A 20,438-nucleotide genomic window follows, 5' to 3' on the forward strand; every position below is an offset into this window, starting at 1 on the left:
GCCCCTACACTCTAACCACTAGGCTACCTGCCGCCTCTCCACTCTAACCACTAGGCTACCTGCCGCCTCTATATTCTAACCACTAGGATACCTGACTCCCTTACACTCTAACCACTAGGCTACGCTGCCGCCTCTACGCTCTAACCACTAGGCTACCCTGCCGCCTCTACACTCTAACCACTTGGCTACCTGCCGCCTCTACACTCTAACCACTAGGCTACCTGCCGCCTCTACACTCTAACCACTAGGCTACCTGTCCCCCCTCAACTCTAACCACTAGGCTACCTGCTGCCTCTACACTCTAACCACTAGGCGACGCTGCCGCCTCTACACTCTTATCATTAGACTACCTGCCCCTCTACACTCTAACCACTAGGCTACCTACCGCCCCTCCACTCTAACCACTAGGCTACCCTGCCACTTCTTCACTCTAACCACTAGGCTACCTGCCGCCTCTACACTCTAACCACTAGGCTACCTGCCGCCTCTACACTCTAACCACTAGGCTACCTGCCGCCTCTACACTCTAACCACTATGCTACCTGCCGCCTCTACACTCTAACCACTAGGCTACCTGCCGCCTCTACACTCTAACCAATAGGCTACCTGCCGCCTCTACACTCTAACCACTAGGTTACCCTGCTGCCTTTACACTCTAACCACTAGGCTACCTGCCGCCTCTACACTCTAACCACTAGGCTACCTGCCGCCTCTACACTCTATCCACTAGGCTACCAGCCGCCTCTAGACTCTAACCACTAGGGTACCCTGCCGCCTCTACACTCTAACCACTAGTCTACCTGCCGCCCCTCCACTCTAACCATTTGGATACCCTGCCGCCCTTCAACTCTAACCACTAGGCTACCTGCCGCCTCTACACTCTAACAACAAGACTACCTGCCACCTCTACACTCTAACCACTTGGCTACCTGCCGCCCCTACACTATAACCACTACTCTACCTGCCGCCCTTACACTCTAACCACTAGGCTACCTGCCGCCCCTCCACTCTAACCACTAGGCTACCTGCCGCCCTTCCACTCTAACCACTTGGCTACCTGCCGCCCCTACACTCTAACCACTAGTCTACCTGCCGCCCCTCCACTCTAACCACTAGGATACCTGCCACCTCTACACTCTAACCACTAGACTACCTGCCACCTCTACATTCTAACCACTAGGCTACCTGCCACCTCTACACTCTAACCACTAGACTACCTGCCACCTCTACATTCTAACCACTAGGCTACCTGCCACCTCTACACTCTAACCACTAGGCTACCTGCCGCCCCTCCACTCTAACCACTAGGCTACCTGCCTCCTCTACACTCTAACCACTACGCTACCTGCCGCCCCTACGCTCTAACCACAAGGCTACCTGCCTCCCCTACACTCTAACCACTCGGTTACCTGCCGCCTCTACGCTCTAACCAATAGGCTACCCTGCCGCCTCTACACTCTAACCACTAGGCTACCTGCCGCCTCTACACTCTAACCACTATGCTACCTGCCGCCTCTACACTGTAACCACTAGGCTACCCTGCCGCCTCTACACTCTAACCACTAGGCTACCTGCCACCTCTACACTCTAACCACTAGGCTACCTGTCCCCCCTCAACTCTAACCACTAGGCTACCTGCCGCCTCTACACTCTAACCACTAGGCTATGCTGCCGCCCCTCCACTGTAACCACTAGGATACCTGCCGCCTCTACACTCTAACCACTAGGCTACCTGCCGCCTCTACAACCTAACCACTATGCTACCTGCAGCCTCTACACTCTAACCACTAGGCTACCTGCCGCCTCTACACTGTAACCGCTAGTCGACGCTGCCGCCTCTACACTCTAACCACTAGGATACCTGCCGCCTCTACACTCTAACCGCTAAGCTACCTGCCACCTCTACACTCTAACCGCTAGGATACCTGCCGCCTCTACACTCTAACCACTAGGATACCTGCCGCCTCTACACTCTAACCGCTAGGCTACCTACCTCCTCTATACTCTAACTGCTAGGCTACCTGCCTCCTCTACACTCTAACCAGTAGGCTACCTGCCGCCTCTACACTCTAACCACTAGGCTACCTGCCGCCCCTCCATTCTAACCACTAGGCTACCTGCCGCCCTTCCACTCTAACCACTAGGCTACCTGCCGCCTCTACACTCTAACCACTAGGCTACCTGCCGCCCTTCCACTCTAACCACTAGGCTACCTGCCACCTCTACACTCTAACCACTAGGCTACCTGCCACCTCTACACTCTAACCACTACGCTACCTGCCGCCCCTACGCTCTAACCACAAGGCTACCTGCCTCCCCTACACTCTAACCACTCGGTTACCTGCCGCCTCTACGCTCTAACCAATAGGCTACCCTGCCGCCTCTACACTCTAACCACTAGGCTACCTGCCGCCTCTACACTCTAACCACTAGGCTACCTGCCGCCTCTACACTCTATCCACTAGGCTACCAGCCGCCTCTACACTCTAACCACTAGGGTACCCTGCCGCCTCTACACTCTAACCACTAGTCTACCTGCCGCCCCTCCACTCTAACCATTTGGATACCCTGCCGCCCTTCAACTCTAACCACTAGGCTATCTGCCGCCTCTACACTCTAACCACTAGGCTACCTGTCCCCCAGCAACTCTAACCACTAGGCTACCTGCCGCCTCTACACTCTAACCACTAGGCTACCTGCCGCCTCTACACTCTAACCACTATGCTACCTGCCGCCTCTACACTGTAAACACTAGGCTACCCTGCCGCCTCTACACTCTAACCACTAGGCTACCTGCCACCTCTACACTCTAACCACTAGGCTACCTGTCCCCCCTCAACTCTAACCACTAGGCTACCTGCCGCCCCTCCACTCTAACCACTAGGCTATGCTGCCGCCCCTCCACTGTAACCACTAGGATACCTGCCGCCTCTACACTCTAACCACTAGGCTACCTGCCGCCTCTACACCCTAACCACTATGCTACCTGCAGCCTCTACACTCTAACCACTAGGCTACCTGCCGCCTCTACACTGTAACCGCTAGTCGACGCTGCCGCCTCTACACTCTAATCACTAGACTACCTGCCCCTCTAAACTCTAACCACTAGGCTACCTACCGCCCCTCCACTCTAACCACTAGGCTACCTGCCGCCTCTACACTCTAACCACTAGGATACCTGCCGCCTCTACACTCTAACCGCTAAGCTACCTGCCACCTCTACACTCTAACTGCTAGGATACCTGCCGCCTCTACACTCTAACCACTAGGATACCTGCCCCCTCTACACTCTAACCACTAGGCCCTCTACCGCCTCTATACTCTAACTGCTAGGCTACCTGCCTCCTCTACACTCTAACCAGTAGGCTACCTGCCGCCTCTACACTCTAACCACTAGGCTACCTGCCGCCCCTCCACTCTAACCACTAGGCTACCTGCCCCCGTTCAACTCTAACCACTAGGCTACCTGCCACCTCTACACTCTAACCACTAGACTACCTGCCACCTCTACACTCTAACCACTAGGCTACCTGCCACCTCTACACTCTAACCACTACGCTACCTGCCGCCCCTACGCTCTAACCACAAGGCTACCTGCCTCCCCTACGCTCTAACCACAAGGCTACCTGCCTCCCCTACACTCTAACCACTCGGTTACCTGCCGCCTCTACGCTCTAACCAATAGGCTACCCTGCCGCCTCTACACTCTAACCACTAGGCTACCTGTCCCCCAGCAACTCTAACCACTAGGCTACCTGCCGCCTCTACACTCTAACCACTAGGCTACCTGCCGCCTCTACACTCTAACCACTATGCTACCTGCCGCCTCTACACTGTAACCACTAGGCTACCCTGCCGCCTCTACACTCTAACCACTAGGCTACCTGCCGCCTCTACACTCTAACCACTAGGCTACCTGTCCCCCCTCAACTCTAACCACTAGGCTACCTGCCGCCTCTACACTCTAACCACTAGGCTATGCTGCCGCCCCTCCACTCTAACCACTAGGATAACTGCCGCCTCTACACTCTAACCACTAGGCTACCTGCCGCCTCTACACCCTAACCACTATGCTACCTGCCGCCTCTACACTGTAACCGCTAGTCGACGCTGCCGCCTCTACACTCTAATCACTAGACTACCTGCCCCTCTAAACTCTAACCACTAGGCTACCTACCGCCTCTACACTCTAACCACTAGGATACCTGTCGCCTCTACATTCTAACCGCTAGGCTACCTGCCACCTCTACACTCTAACCGCTAGGATACCTGCCGCCTCTACACTCTAACCACTAGGATACCTGCCGCCTCTACACTCTAACCACTAGGCTACCTACCGCCTCTATACTCTAACTGCTAGGCTACCTGCCTCCTCTACACTCTAACCACTAGGCTACCTGCCACCTCTACACTCTAACCACTAGGCTACCTGCCGCCTCTACACTCTAACCAGTAGGCTACCTGCCGCCTCCACACTCTAACCACTAGGCTACCTGCCGCCCTTCCACTCTAACCACTAGGCTACCTGCCACCTCTACACTCTAACCACTAGGCTACCTGCCACCTCTACACTCTAACCACTAGGCTACCTGCCGCCTCTACACTCTAACCAGTAGGCTACCTGCCGCCTCTACACTCTAACCACTAGGCTACCTGCCGCCCCTCCACTCTAACCACTAGGCTACCTGCCGCCCTTCCACTCTAACCACTAGGCTACCTGCCGCCTCTACACTCTAACCACTAGGCTACCTGCCGCCCTTCCACTCTAACCACTAGGCTACCTGCCACCTCTACACTCTAACCACTAGGCTACCTGCCGCCTCTACACTCTAACCACTAGGCTACCTGCCGCCCTTCCACTCTAACCACTAGGCTACCTGCCGCCTCTACACTCTAACCACTAGGCTACCTGCCGCCTCTACACTCTAACCACTAGGCTGCCTGCTCTAACCACTAGGGTACCTACCGCCTCAACACAATAACCACTAGGCTACCTGCCTCTCTACTCTCTAACCACTAGGCTACCTGCCCCCCCTCCACTCTAACCACTAGGCTACGCTGCTGCCTCTACACTCTAACCACTAGGCTACCTGCCCCCCCTCCACTCTAACCACTAGGCTACCCTGCCTCCTCTACACTCTAACCACAAGGCTACCCTGCCGCCTCTACACTCTAACCACTAGGCTACCTGCCTCCCATACATTGGATATTGGAGCAGGTGTTCCGTACGAAATCCTACTCAACAGCCAGTGGAAATACAAACTCCTCGAAAATACGAAAACTTACATTTTTCAAACATATGACTATTTAACACCATTAAAGACTCTCCTTTATCTAACCACAAAAGGCTTTACAACGAAAGCAAAACATTAGATTATGTCAGCAGAGTACCCAGACAGAAATAATCAGACACCCATTTTTCAAGCTAGCATATAATGTCACATAAACGTAAACCAAAGCTAAATGCAGCACTAACCTTTGATGATCTTCATCAGATGACAACCCTAGGACATTATGTTATACAATGCATGCGTGTTTTGTTCAATCAAGTTCATATTTATATCAAAAACCAGCTTTTTACATTAGCATGTGACTAGCATGTGACTAGCATTCTCACCGAACACTTCCGGTGAATTTACTAAATTACTCACGATAAACGTTCACAAAAAACATAACAATTATTTTAAGAATTATAGATACAGACCTCCTTTATGCAATCGCTATGTCCGATTTTAAAATAGCTTTTCGGTGAAAGCACATTTTGCAATATTCTGAGTAGATAGCCCGGCCATCACAGGCTAGCTATTTTGACACCCACCAAGTTTGACCCTCACCAAACTCAGATTTACTATAATAAAAATTGGATTACCTTTGCTGTTCTTCTTCAGAATGCACTCCCAGGACTTCTACTTCAATAACAAATGTTGGTTTGGTTCCAAATACTCCATAGTTATATCCAAATAGCGGCGTTTTGTTCGTGCGTTCAAGACACTATCCAAAGTGTAAAGAAGGGTGACGCGCCCGACGCGTTTCGTGACAAAAAAATGTCTAAATATTCCATTACCGTACTTCGAAGCATGTCAAACACTGTTTAAAATGAATTTTTATGCGATTTTTGTCGTAAAAAAGCGATAATATTCCGACCGGGAAACCCTGTTTTCGTTCAAAGACGGAAAAGTAAAAACATGGTGTCAGCTCGTGCACGCGCCTCAGTCTCATTGTTCTCAGATCGACCACTATCCAAATGCGCTACTGTTTTTCAGCCATGGCCTGCAAAGTCACCATTCAACGTCCTGGTGCCTTCTGAGAGCCTATGGGAGCGTTAGAAAATGTCACGTTATGCCAGAGATCCCCTGTTTTGGTTAGAGATGATCAAGAAGGCCAAGAAATAGTCAGAGAGAGCGCTTCCTGTTTTGAATATTCTCAGGTTTTGGCCTGCCAAATTAGTTCTGTTATACTCACAGACACCATTCAAACAGTTTTAGAAACTGTAGGGTGTTTTCTATCCAAATCAAACAATAATATGCATATTCTAGTTACTGGGCAGGAGTAGTAACCAGATTAAGTCGGGTAAGTTTTTTTATCCGGCCGTGCAAATACTGCCCCCTATCCCCTACAGGTTAATTATTTATTTTTCCTCGTTGGCGCAGCAGGCAGCGCGTCAGTCTCATAATCTGAAGGTCGTCAGTTCGATCCTCACACGGGGCAGCAAACCCTTTTAAAAGACAGTGTTGTCTGAAGATGAAGTGAAAATCAAATATCTTTGGTTTTGGACTTTCAGACAATACATACTTTTGTCAAGGCGGATACCACATCTTAAGGTCGATATCTATATTTTTTACTTTAGAATGAAATCATTGTTTTTTTCTCAGGTTTTCTGGACTTTCAGACCATACATTTTGGCACGGTGCTTACAACTTCACAGTCAAAATCTGAAGGTCGGTATCGATAATTTTTTCTTTCGATTTGTTGATGAACTGTGCCTCTTTAGCGCAGTAGGTAGTGCGTCAGTCTCATAATCTGAAGGTCGTGAGTTCGATCCTCACACGGGGCAGCAAAGCTTTTAAAAAGACAGTGTTGTCTGAAGATGAAGTGAAAATTAATTCTCAATGGTTTTGGACTTTCAGACAATACATACTTTTGTCACGGTGGATGCCACATCTTAAGGTCGATATCTATATTTTTTACTTTAGAATGAAATCATTGTTTTTTTCTCAGGTGATGTGGACTTTCAGACCATACATTTTGGCTCGGTGCTTACAACGTCTCTGTCAAAATCTGAAGGTCGTTATCGATATTTTTTCTTTACGCTTAATGTTTAAAAGTGCCTCGTTGGCGCAGCAGGCAGCGCGTCAGTCTCATAATCTGAAGGTCGTGAGTTCGATCCTCACACGGGGCAGCAAAGCTTTTAAAAAGACAGTGTTGTCTGAAGATGAAGTTAAAATTAATTCTCAGTGGTATTGGACGTTCAGACGATACATACTTTAGTCACGGTGCTTACAACGTCACTGTCATAATCTGAAGGTCGGTATAGATATTTTTTCTTACACTTATAGATTAAATGTGCCTCGTTGGTGCAGCAGGCATTGCGTCATTCTCATAATGTGAAGGTAGTGTGTTCGAACCTCACACGGGGCAGCAAAGCTTATAAAAAGACTGTTCTCTGATGGTGAAAATTAATTCTCAGTGGTTTTGGACTTTCAGACAATACATACTTTTGTAACGGTGGAAACCACATCTTAAGGTCCATATCAAATTGTTTTACTTTAGAATGAAATCATTGTTTTTTTCTCAGGTGTTGTGGTTTTTCAGACCATACATTTTGGCACGGTGCTTACAACGTCACTGTCAAAAAGTGAAGGTCGGTATCGATATTTTTTCTTTCGATTTGTTGATTAAATGTGCCTCGTTAGCGCAGTAGGTAGCGCGTCTTTCTCATAATCTGAAGGTCGTGAGTTCGATCCTCACCCGGGGCAGCAAAGCTTTTAAAAAGAAAATGTTCTCTGAAGATGAAGTGAAAATGAATTCTCAGTGGTTTTGGACTTTCAGACAATACATACTTTTGTCACGGTGGATACCACATCTTAAGGTCGATATCTATATTTTTTACTTTAGAATGAAATCATTGTTTTTTTCTCAGGTGATGTCGACTTTCAGACCATACAATTTGGCACGGTGCTTACAACGTCTCTGTCAAAATCTGAAGGTCGTTATCGATATTTTTTCTTTACGCTTAATGTTTAAAAGTGCCTCGTTGGCGCAGCAGGCAGCGCGTCAGTCTCATAATCTGGAGGTCGTGAGTTCGATCCTCACACGGGGCAGCAAAGCTTTTAAAAGACAGTGTTTTCTGAAGATGAAGTGAAAATTAATTGTCAGTGGTATTGGACGTTCAGACGATACATACTTTTGTCACGGTGCTTACAACGTCACTGTCAAAATCTGAAGGTCGGTATCGATATCTATATTTTTTACTTTAGAATGAAATCATTGTTTTTTTCTCAGGTGTTGTGGACTTTCAGACCATACATTTTGGCACGGTGCTTACAACGTCACTGTCAAAATCTGAAAGTCGGTATCGATATTTTTTCTTACACTTAATGATTTAATGTGCCTCGTTGGTGCAGCAGGCAGCGCGTCAGTCTCATAATCTAGAGGTCGTGAGTTCGATCCTCACACGGGGCAGCAAACCTTATAAAAAGACTGTTGTCTGATGGTGAAAATTAATTCTCAGTTGTTTTGGACTTTCAGACAATACATACTTTTGTCACGGTGGAAACCACATCTTAAGGTCGATATCAAATTGTTTTACTTTAGAATGAAATCATAGTTTTTTTCTCAGGTGTTGTGGTTTTTCAGACCATACATTTTGGCACAGTGCTTACAACGTCACTGTCAAAAAGTGAAGGTCGGTATCGATAATATCTTCTTTCGATTTGTTGATGAACTGTGCCTCGTTAGCGCAGTAGGTAGCGCGTCAGTCTCATAATTTGAAGGTCATGAGTTCGATCCTCACACGGGGCAGCAAAGCTTTTAAAAAGACAGTGTTGTCCGAAGATGAAGTGAAAATTAATTCTCAGTTGTTTTGGACTTTCAGACAATACATACTTTTGTCACAGTGGATACCACATCTTAAGGTCGATATCTATATTTTTTACTTTAGAATGAAATCATAGTTTTTTTCTCAGGTGATGTGGACTTTCAGACCATACATTTTGGCACGGTGCTTACAACATCACTGTCAAAATCTGAAGGTCGTTATCGATATTTTTTCTTTACGCTTAATGTTTAGAAGTGCCTCGTTGGCGCAGCAGGCAGCGCGTCAGTCTCATAATCTGAAGGTCGTGAATTCGATCCTCACACGGGGCAGCAAAGCTTTTAAAAAAAAAGTGTTTTCTGAAGATGAAGTGAAAATTAATTCTCAGTGGTATTGGACGTTCAGACGATACATACTTTTGTCACGGTGCTTACAACGTCACTGTCAAAATCTGAAGGTCGGTATCGATATCTATATTTTTTACTTTAGAATTAAATAATTGTTTTTTTCTCAGGTGATGTCGACATTCAGACCATACATTTTGGCACGGTGCTTACAACGTCTCTGTCAAAATCTGAAGGTCGGTATCGATATCTATATTTTTTACTTTAGAATGAAATCATTGATTTTTTCTCAGGTGATGTCGACATTCAGACCATACATTTTGGCACGGTGCTTTCAACGTCACTGTCATAATCTGAAGGTCGGTATAGATATTTTTTCTTACACTTATAGATTAAATGTGTCTCGTTGGTGCATCAGGCAGCGCGTCAGTCTCATAATCTGAAGGTTGTGAGTTCGATCCTCACACGGGGCAGCAAAGCTTTTAAAAAGACAGTGTTGTCTGAAGATGAAGTGAAAATGAATTCTCAGTGGTTTTGGACTTTCAGACAATACATACTTTTGTCACAGTGGATACCACATCTTAAGGTCGATATCTATATTTTTTACTTTAGAATGAAATCATTGTTTTTTTCTCAGGTGTTGTGGTTTTTCAGACCATACATTTTGGCACGGTGCTTACAACGTCACTGTCAAAAAGTGAAAGTCGTTATCGATATTTTTTCTTTTTACGCTTAATATTTAAAAGTGCCTCGTTGGCGCAGCAGGCAGCACGTCAGTCTCATAATCTGAAGGTCGTGAGTTCGATCCTCGCACGGGGCAGCAAAGCTTTTAAAAAGACAGTGTTTTCTGAAGATGAAGTGAAAATTAATTCTCAGTGGTATTGGACGTTCAGACGATACATACTTTTGTCACGGTGCTTACAACGTCACTGTCAAAATCTGAAGGTCGGTATCGATCATTTCTTATTTCGATGTCTTCATGTAATGTGACTCGTTAGCGCAGCAGGCAGTGCGTCAGTCTCATAATTTGAAGGTCGTGAGTTCGATCCTCAGACTGAGCAGCAAAGCTTTTGAAAGACAGTGTTTTCTGAAGATGAAGTGAAAATTAATTCTCAGTGGTATTGGACGTTCAGACGATACATACTTTTGTCACGGTGCTTACAACGTCACTGTCAAAATCTGAAGGTCGGTATCGATATCTATATTTTTTACTTTAGAATGAAATCATTGTTTTTTTCTCAGGTGATGTCGACATTCAGACCATACATTTTGGCACGGTGCTTTCAACGTCACTGTCATAATCTGAAGGTCGGTATCGATAATTTTTTCTTTCGATTTGTTGATTAAATGTTCTTCGTTAGCGCAGTAGGCAGCGCGTCAGTCTCATAATCTGAAGGTCATGAGTTCGATCCTCACACGGGCCAGCATAGCTTTTAAAAAGACAGCGTTGTCTGAAGATGAAGTGAAAATTAATTCTCAGTGGTTTTGGACTTTCAGACAATACATACTTTTGTCACAGTGGATACCACATCTTAAAGTCGATATCTATATTTTTTACTTTAGAATGAAATCATTGTTTTTTTCTTAGGTGTTGTGGACTTTCAGACCATACATTTTGGCACGGTGCTTACAACGTCACTGTCAAAATCTGAAGGTCGGTATCGATATTTTTTCTTACACTTAAAGCTTTAATGTGCCTCGTTGGTGCAGCAGGCAGTGCATCAGTCTCATAATCTGAAGGTCGTGAGTTCGATCCTCACACGGGGCAGCAAAGCTTATAAAAAAACTGTTGTCTGATGGTGAAAATTAATTCTCAGTGGTTTTGGACTTTCAGACAATACATACTTTTGTCACGGTGGAAACCACATCTTAAGGTCGATATCAAATTGTTTTACTTTAGAATGAAATCATAGTTTTTTTCTCAGGTGTTGTGGTTTTTCAGACCATACATTTTGGCACGGTGCTTACAACGTCACTGTCAAAATCTGAAGGTCGTTATCGATATTTTTTCTTCACGCTTAAGGTTTAAAAGTGCCTCGTTGGCGCAGCAGGCAGCGTCAGTCTCATAATCTGAAGGTCGTGAGTTCGATCCTCACACGGGGCAGCAAAGCTTTTAAAAAGACAGTGTTTTCTGAAGATGAAGTGAAAATTAATTCTCAGTGTTATTGGACGTTCAGACGATATATACTTTTGTCACGGTGCTTACAACGTCACTGTAAAATCTGAAGGTCGGTATCGATATCTATATTTTTTACTTTAGAATGAAATCATTGTTTATTTCTTAGGTGTTGTGGACTTTCAGACCATACATTTTGGCACGGTGCTTACAACGTCACTGTCAAAAAGTGAAGGTCGGTATCGATATTTTTTCTTACACTTAATGAATTAATGTGCCTCGTTGGCGCAGCAGGCAGTGCGTCAGTCTCATAATCTGAAGGTCGTGAGTTCGATCCTCACACGGGGCAGCAACGCTTATAAAAGACAGTTTTGTCTGAAGGTTAAAATTAATTCTCAGTGGTTTTGGACTTTCAGACAATACATACTTTTGTCACGGTGCTTACAACGTCACTGTAAAATCTGAAGGTCGGTATCGATATCTATATTTTTTACTTTAGAATGAAATCATTGTTTTTTTCTTAGGTGTTGTGGACTTTCAGACCATACATTTTGGCACGGTGGTTACAACGTCACTGTCAAAATCTGAAATTTGGTATCGATATTTCTTCTTACACTTCATGCTTTAATGTTCCTCGTTGGTGCAGCAGGCAGCGCGTCAGTCTCATAATCTAAAGGTCGTGAGTTCGATCCTCACACGAGGCAGCAAAGCTTATAAAAAGACAGTTGTCTGATGGTGAAAATTAATTCTCAGTGGTTTTGGACTTACAGACAATACATACTTTTGTCACGGTGGAAACCACGTCTTAAGGTCGATATCAAATTGTTTTACTTTAGAATGAAATCATAGTTTTTTTCTCAGGTGTTGTGGTTTTTCAGACCTAACATTTTGGCATGGTGCTTACAACGTCACTGTCAAAAAGTGAAGGTCGGTATCGCTAATTTTTTCTTTCGATTGGTTCATTAAATGTTCTTAGTTAGCGCAGTAGGTAGCGCGTCAGTCTCATAATCTAAAGGTCGTGAGTTCGATCCTCACACGAGCAGCAAAGCTTTTAAAAAGACAGTGTTGTCCGAAGATGAAGTGAAAATTAATTCTCGGTGGTTTTGGACTTTCAGACAATACATACTTTTGTCACGGTGGAAACCACATCTTAAGGTCGATATCAAATTGTTTTACTTTAGAATGAAATCATAATTTTTTTCTCAGGTGTTGTGGTTTTTCAGACCATACATTTTGGCACGGTGCTTACAACGTCACTGTCAAAAAGTGAATGTCGGTATCGATAATTTTTCTTTCGATTTCTTGATTAAATGTGCCTCGTTAGCGCAGTAGGTAGCGCGTCAGTCTCATAATCTGAAGGTCGTGAGTTCGATCCTCACACGGGGCAGCAAAGCTTTTAAAAAGACAGTGTTTTCTGAAGATGAAGTGAAAATTAATTCTCAGTGGTATTGGACGTTCAGACGATACATACTTTTGTCACGGTGCTTACAACGTCACTGTCAAAATCTGAAGGTCGGTATCGATATCTATATTTTTTACTTTAGAATGAAATCATTGTTTATTTCTTAGGTGTTGTGGACTTTCAGACCATACATTTTGGCACGGTGCTTTCAACGTCACTGTCAAAATCTGAAGGTCGGTATCGATCATTTCTTATTTCGATGTCTTCATGTAATGTGACTCGTTAGCGCAGTAGGTAGTGCATCAGTCTTATAATCTGAAGGTCGTGAGTTCGATCCTCACACGGGGCAGCAAAGATTTTAAAAAGAAAGTTTTGTCTGAAGATGAAGTGACAATTAATTCTCAGATGTTTTGGACTTTCAGACAATACATATTTTTGTCACGGTGGATACCACATCTTAAGGTCGATATCAAATTGTTTTACTTTAGAATGAAATCATAGTTTTTTTATCAGGTGTTGTGGACTTTCAGACCATACATTTTGGCACGGTGCTTACATCGTCACTGTCAAAAAGTGAAGGTCGGTATCGATATTTTTTCTTACACTTAATGATTTAACGTGCCTTGTTGGCGCAGCAGGCAGCGCGTCAGTCTCATAATCTGAAGGTCGTGAGTTCGATCCTCACACGGGGCAGCAAAGCCTTTAAACGACAGTTTTGTCTGAAGGTGAAAATTAATTCTCAGTGGTTTTGGACTTTCAGACAATACATACTTTTGTCACGGTGCTTACAACGTCACTGTAAAATCTGAAGGTCGGTATCGATATCTATATTTTTTACTTTAGAATGAAATCATTGTTTATTTCTTAGGTGTTGTGGACTTTCAGACCATACATTTTGGCACGGTGCTTTCAACGTCACTGTCAAAATCTGAAGGTCGGTATCGATCATTTCTTATTTCGATGTCTTCATGTAATGTGACTCGTTAGCGCAGTAGGTAGTGCATCAGTCTTATAATCTGAAGGTCGTGAGTTCGATCCTCACACGGGGCAGCAAAGATTTTAAAAAGAAAGTTTTGTCTGAAGATGAAGTGACAATTAATTCTCAGATGTTTTGGACTTTCAGACAATACATATTTTTGTCACGGTGGATACCACATCTTAAGGTCGATATCAAATTGTTTTACTTTAGAATGAAATCATAGTTTTTTTCTCAGGTGTTGTGGACTTTCAGACCATACATTTTGGCACGGTGCTTACATCGTCACTGTCAAAAAGTGAAGGTCGGTATCGATATTTTTTCTTACACTTAATGATTTAACGTGCCTTGTTGGCGCAGCAGGCAGCGCGTCAGTCTCATAATCTGAAGGTCGTGAGTTCGATCCTCACACGGGGCAGCAAAGCCTTTAAACGACAGTTTTGTCTGAAGGTGAAAATTAATTCTCAGTGGTTTTGGACTTTCAGACAATACATACTTTTGTCACGGTGCTTACAACGTCACTGTAAAATCTGAAGGTCGGTATCGATATCTATATTTTTACTTTAGAATGAAATCATTGTTTATTTCTTAGGTGTTGTGGACTTTCAGACCATACATTTTGGCACGGTGCTTACAACGTCACTGTCAAAATCTGAAGGTCGGAATCGAAATCTATATTTTTTACTTTAGAATGAAATCATTGTTTTTTTCATAGGTGTTGTGGACTTTCAGACCATACATTTTGGCACGGTGGTTACAACGTCACTGTCAAAATCTGAAGGTCGGTATCGATATTTTTTCTTAGACTTCATGCTTTAATGTACCTCGTTGGTGCAGCAGGCAGCGCGTCAGTCTCATAATCTAAAGGTCGTGAGTTCGATCCTCACACAGGGCAACAAAGCTTATAAAACGACTGTTGTCTGATGGTGAAAATTAATTCTCAGTGGTTTTGGACTTACAGACAATACATACTTTTGTCACGGTGGAAACCACGTCTTAAGGTCGATATCAAATTGTTTTACTTTAGAATGAAATCATAGTTTTTTTCTCAGGTGTTGTGGTTTTTCAGACCATACATTTTGGCACGGTGCTTACAACGTCACTGTCAAAAAGTGAAGGTCGGTATCGATAATATCTTCTTTCGATTTGTTGATGAACTGTGCCTCGTTAGCGCAGTAGGTAGCGCGTCAGTCTCATAATTTGAAGGTCGTGAGTTCGATCCTCACACGGGGCAGCAAAGCTTTTAAAAAGACAGTGTTGTCTGAAGATGAAGTGAAAATTAATTCTCAGTGGTTTTGGACTTTCAGACAATACATACTTTTGTCACAGTGGATACCACATCTTAAGGTCGATATCTATATTTTTACTTTAGAATGAAATCATTGTTTTTTTCTCAGGTGATATGGACTTTCAGACCATACATTTTGGCACGGTGCTTACAACGTCTCTGTCAAAATCTGAAAGTCGTTATCGATATTTTTTCTTTACGCTTAATGTTTAAAAGTGCCTTGTTGGCGCAGCAGGCAGTGCGTCAGTCTCATAATTTGAAGGTCGTGAGTTCGATCCTCAGACTGAGCAGCAAAGCTTTTGAAAGACAGTGTTTTCTGAAGATGAAGTGAAAATTAATTCTCAGTGGTATTGGACGTTCAGACGATACATACTTTTGTCACGGTGCTTACAACGTCACTGTCAAAATCTGAAGGTCGGTATCGATATCTATATTTTTTACTTTAGAATGAAATCATTGTTTTTTTCTCAGGTGATGTCGACATTCAGACCATACATTTTGGCACGGTGCTTTCAACGTCACTGTCATAATCTGAAGGTCGGTATCGATAATTTTTTCTTTCGAATTGTTGATTAAATGTTCTTCGTTAGCGCAGTAGGCAGCGCGTCAGTCTCATAATCTGAAGGTCATGAGTTCGATCCTCACACGGGCCAGCATAGCTTTTAAAAAGACAGCGTTGTCTGAAGATGAAGTGAAAATTAATTCTCAGTGGTTTTGGACTTTCAGACAATACATACTTTTGTCACAGTGGATACCACATCTTAAAGTCGATATCTATATTTTTTACTTTAGAATGAAATCATTGTTTTTTTCTTAGGTGTTGTGGACTTTCAGACCATACATTTTGGCACGGTGCTTACAACGTCACTGTCAAAATCTGAAGGTCGGTATCGATATTTTTTCTTACACTTAAAGCTTTAATGTGCCTCGTTGGTGCAGCAGGCAGTGCATCAGTCTCATAATCTGAAGGTCGTGAGTTCGATCCTCACACGGGGCAGCAAACCTTATAAAAAAACTGTTGTCTGATGGTGAAAATTAATTCTCAGTGGTTTTGGACTTTCAGACAATACATACTTTTGTCACGGTGGAAACCACATCTTAAGGTCGATATCAAATTGTTTTACTTTAGAATGAAATCATAGTTTTTTTCTCAGGTGTTGTGGTTTTTCAGACCATACATTTTGGCACGGTGCTTACAACGTCACTGTCAAAATCTGAAGGTCGTTATCGATATTTTTTCTTTACGCTTAAGGTTTAAAAGTGCCTCGTTGGCGCAGCAGGCAGCGCGTCAGTCTCATAATCTGAAGGTCGTGAGTTCGATCCTCACACGGGGCAGCAAAGCTTTTAAAAAGACAGTGTTTTCTGAAGATGAAGTGAAAATTAATTCTCAGTGTTATTGGACGTTCAGACGATACATACTTTTGTCACGGTGCTTACAACGTCACTGTAAAATCTGAAGGTCGGTATCGATATCTATATTTTTTACTTTAGAATGAAATCATTGTTTATTTCTTAGGTGTTGTGGACTTTCAGACCATACATTTTGGCACGGTGCTTACAACGTCACTGTCAAAAAGTGAAGGTCGGTATCGATATTTTTTCTTACACTTAATGAATTAATGTGCCTCGTTGGCGCAGCAGGCAGTGCGTCAGTCTCATAATCTGAAGGTCGTGAGTTCGATCCTCACACGGGGCAGCAAAGCTTATAAAAGACAGTTTTGTCTGAAGGTTAAAATTAATTCTCAGTGGTTTTGGACTTTCAGACAATACATAGTTTTGTCACGGTGCTTACAACGTCACTGTAAAATCTGAAGGTCGGTATCGATATCTATATTTTTTACTTTAGAATGAAATCATTGTTTTTTTCTTAGGTGTTGTGGACTTTCAGACCATACATTTTGGCACGGTGGTTACAACGTCACTGTCAAAATCTGAAATTTGGTATCGATATTTCTTCTTACACTTCATGCTTTAATGTTCCTCGTTGGTGCAGCAGGCAGCGCGTCAGTCTCATAATCTAAAGGTCGTGAGTTCGATCCTCACACGAGGCAGCAAAGCTTATAAAAAGACAGTTGTCTGATGGTGAAAATAAATTCTCAGTGGTTTTGGACTTACAGACAATACATACTTTTGTCACGGTGGAAACCACGTCTTAAGGTCGATATCAAATTGTTTTACTTTAGAATGAAATCATAGTTTTTTTCTCAGGTGTTGTGGTTTTTCAGACCTAACATTTTGGCACGGTGCTTACAACGTCACTGTCAAAAAGTGAAGGTCGGTATCGATATTTTTTCTTACACTTAATGAATTAATGTGCCTCGTTGGCGCAGCAGGCAGTGCGTCAGTCTCATAATCTGAAGGTCGTGAGTTCGATCCTCACATGGGGCAGCAAAGTTTATAAAATGATACTGTAGTCTGAAGGTGAAAATAAATTCTCAGTGTTTTGGACTTTCAGACAGTACATACTTTTGTCACGGTGGAAACCACATCATAAGGTCGATATCAAATTGTTTTACTTTAGAATGAAATCATAGTTTTTTTCTCAGGTGTTGTGGACTTTCAGACCATACATTTTGGCACGGTGCTTACATCGTCACTGTCAAAAAGTGAAGGTCGGTATCGATATTATTTCTTACACTTAATGATTTAACGTGCGTTGTTGGCGCGCAGGCAGCGCATCAGTCTCATAATCTGAAGGTCGTGAGTTCGATCCTCACACGGGGCAGCAACGCTTATAAAAGACAGTTTTGTCTGAAGGTTAAAATTAATTCTCAGTGGTTTTGGACTTTCAGACAATACATACTTTTGTCACGGTGCTTACAACGTCACTGTAAAATCTGAAGGTCGGTATCGATATCTATATTTTTTACTTTAGAATGAAATCATTGTTTTTTTCTTAGGTGTTGTGGACTTTCAGACCATACATTTTGGCACGGTGGTTACAACGTCACTGTCAAAATCTGAAATTTGGTATCGATATTTCTTCTTACACTTCATGCTTTAATGTTCCTCGTTGGTGCAGCAGGCAGCGCGTCAGTCTCATAATCTAAAGGTCGTGAGTTCGATCCTCACACGAGGCAGCAAAGCTTATAAAAAGACAGTTGTCTGATGGTGAAAATTAATTCTCAGTGGTTTTGGACTTACAGACAATACATACTTTTGTCACGGTGGAAACCACGTCTTAAGGTCGATATCAAATTGTTTTACTTTAGAATGAAATCATAGTTTTTTTCTCAGGTGTTGTGGTTTTTCAGACCTAACATTTTGGCACGGTGCTTACAACGTCACTGTCAAAAAGTGAAGGTCGGTATCGCTAATTTTTTCTTTCGATTTGTTCATTAAATGTTCTTAGTTAGCGCAGTAGGTAGCGCGTCAGTCTCATAATCTAAAGGTCGTGAGTTCGATCCTCACACGAGCAGCAAAGCTTTTAAAAAGACAGTGTTGTCCGAAGATGAAGTGAAAATTAATTCTCAGTGGTTTTGGACTTTCAGACAATACATACTTTTGTCACGGTGGAAACCACATCTTAAGGTCGATATCAAATTGTTTTACTTTAGAATGAAATCATAATTTTTTTCTCAGGTGTTGTGGTTTTTCAGACCATACATTTTGGCACGGTGCTTACAACGTCACTGTCAAAAAGTGAATGTCGGTATCGATAATTTTTTCTTTCGATTTCTTGATTAAATGTGCCTCGTTAGCGCAGTAGGTAGCGCGTCAGTCTCATAATGTGAAGGTCGTGAGTTTGATCCTCACACGGGGCAGCAAAGCTTTTAAAAAGACAGTGTTTTCTGAAGATGAAGTGAAAATTAATTCTCAGTGGTATTGGACGTTCAGACGATACATACTTTTGTCACGGTGCTTACAACGTCACTGTCAAAATCTGAAGGTCGGTATCGATATCTATATTTTTTACTTTAGAATGAAATCATTGTTTATTTCTTAGGTGTTGTGGACTTTCAGACCATACATTTTGGCACGGTGCTTTCAACGTCACTGTCAAAATCTGAAGGTCGGTATCGATCATTTCTTATTTCGATGTCTTCATGTAATGTGACTCGTTAGCGCAGTAGGTAGTGAATCAGTCTTATAATCTGAAGGTCGTGAGTTCGATCCTCACACGGGGCAGCAAAGATTTTAAAAAGAAAGTTTTGTCTGAAGATGAAGTGACAATTAATTCTCAGATGTTTTGGACTTTCAGACAATACATATTTTTGTCACGGTGGATACCACATCTTAAGGTCGATATCAAATTGTTTTACTTTAGAATGAAATCATAGTTTTTTTCTCAGGTGTTGTGGACTTTCAGACCATACATTTTGGCACGGTGCTTACATCGTCACTGTCAAAAAGTGAAGGTCGGTATCGATATTTTTTCTTACACTTAATGATTTAACGTGCCTTGTTGGCGCAGCAGGCAGCGCGTCAGTCTCATAATCTGAAGGTCGTGAGTTCGATCCTCACACGGGGCAGCAAAGCCTTTAAACGACAGTTTTGTCTGAAGGTGAAAATTAATTCTCAGTGGTTTTGGACTTTCAGACAATACATACTTTTGTCACGGTGCTTACAACGTCACTGTAAAATCTGAAGGTCGGTATCGATATCTATATTTTTTACTTTAGAATGAAATCATTGTTTATTTCTTAGGTGTTGTGGACTTTCAGACCATACATTTTGGCACGGTGCTTTCAACGTCACTGTCAAAATCTGAAGGTCGGTATCGATCATTTCTTATTTCGATGTCTTCATGTAATGTGACTCGTTAGCGCAGTAGGTAGTGCATCAGTCTTATAATCTGAAGGTCGTGAGTTCGATCCTCACACGGGGCAGCAAAGATTTTAAAAAGAAAGTTTTGTCTGAAGATGAAGTGACAATTAATTCTCAGATGTTTTGGACTTTCAGACAATACATATTTTTCTCACGGTGGATACCACATCTTAAGGTCGATATCAAATTGTTTTACTTTAGAATGAAATCATAGTTTTTTTCTCAGGTGTTGTGGACTTTCAGACCATACATTTTGGCACGGTGTTTACATCGTCACTGTCAAAAAGTGAAGGTCGGTATCGATATTTTTTCTTACACTTAATGATTTAACGTGCCTTGTTGGCGCAGCAGGCAGCGCGTCAGTCTCATAATCTGAAGGTCGTGAGTTCGATCCTCACACGGGGCAGCAAAGCCTTTAAACGACAATTTTGTCTGAAGGTGAAAATTAATTCTCAGTGGTTTTGGACTTTCAGACAATACATACTTTTGTCACGGTGCTTACAACGTCACT

At 43.1% G+C, this 20,438-nt stretch overlaps 9 non-coding genes across 9 annotated transcripts; all 9 read left to right on the plus strand.

Moving 5' to 3' along the window:
• The first annotated feature begins 7,326 nt into the window (after positions 1-7,326).
• trnam-cau (transfer RNA methionine (anticodon CAU)) lies at positions 7,327-7,399 on the plus strand. The gene has a single exon. It is a non-coding gene; the product is annotated as a tRNA-Met (tRNA).
• An 849-nt stretch (positions 7,400-8,248) lies between these two features.
• Positions 8,249-8,321, plus strand: trnam-cau (transfer RNA methionine (anticodon CAU)). The gene has a single exon. It is a non-coding gene; the product is annotated as a tRNA-Met (tRNA).
• A 4,487-nt stretch (positions 8,322-12,808) lies between these two features.
• On the plus strand, positions 12,809-12,881 carry trnam-cau (transfer RNA methionine (anticodon CAU)). The gene has a single exon. It is a non-coding gene; the product is annotated as a tRNA-Met (tRNA).
• A 291-nt stretch (positions 12,882-13,172) lies between these two features.
• Positions 13,173-13,245, plus strand: trnai-uau (transfer RNA isoleucine (anticodon UAU)). The gene has a single exon. It is a non-coding gene; the product is annotated as a tRNA-Ile (tRNA).
• A 628-nt stretch (positions 13,246-13,873) lies between these two features.
• Positions 13,874-13,946, plus strand: trnai-uau (transfer RNA isoleucine (anticodon UAU)). Its single transcript has one exon. It is a non-coding gene; the product is annotated as a tRNA-Ile (tRNA).
• Positions 13,947-15,033: 1,087 nt separating this feature from the next.
• trnam-cau (transfer RNA methionine (anticodon CAU)) lies at positions 15,034-15,106 on the plus strand. Its single transcript has one exon. It is a non-coding gene; the product is annotated as a tRNA-Met (tRNA).
• A 1,316-nt stretch (positions 15,107-16,422) lies between these two features.
• Positions 16,423-16,495, plus strand: trnam-cau (transfer RNA methionine (anticodon CAU)). Its single transcript has one exon. It is a non-coding gene; the product is annotated as a tRNA-Met (tRNA).
• Positions 16,496-19,215: 2,720 nt separating this feature from the next.
• On the plus strand, positions 19,216-19,288 carry trnai-uau (transfer RNA isoleucine (anticodon UAU)). The gene has a single exon. It is a non-coding gene; the product is annotated as a tRNA-Ile (tRNA).
• A 628-nt stretch (positions 19,289-19,916) lies between these two features.
• trnai-uau (transfer RNA isoleucine (anticodon UAU)) lies at positions 19,917-19,989 on the plus strand. The gene has a single exon. It is a non-coding gene; the product is annotated as a tRNA-Ile (tRNA).
• The last annotated feature ends 449 nt before the right edge of the window (positions 19,990-20,438 follow it).

Source organism: Salmo salar, chromosome ssa02 (genome assembly GCF_905237065.1).
Source record: "Salmo salar chromosome ssa02, Ssal_v3.1, whole genome shotgun sequence".
Taxonomy (NCBI): domain Eukaryota; kingdom Metazoa; phylum Chordata; class Actinopteri; order Salmoniformes; family Salmonidae; genus Salmo; species Salmo salar.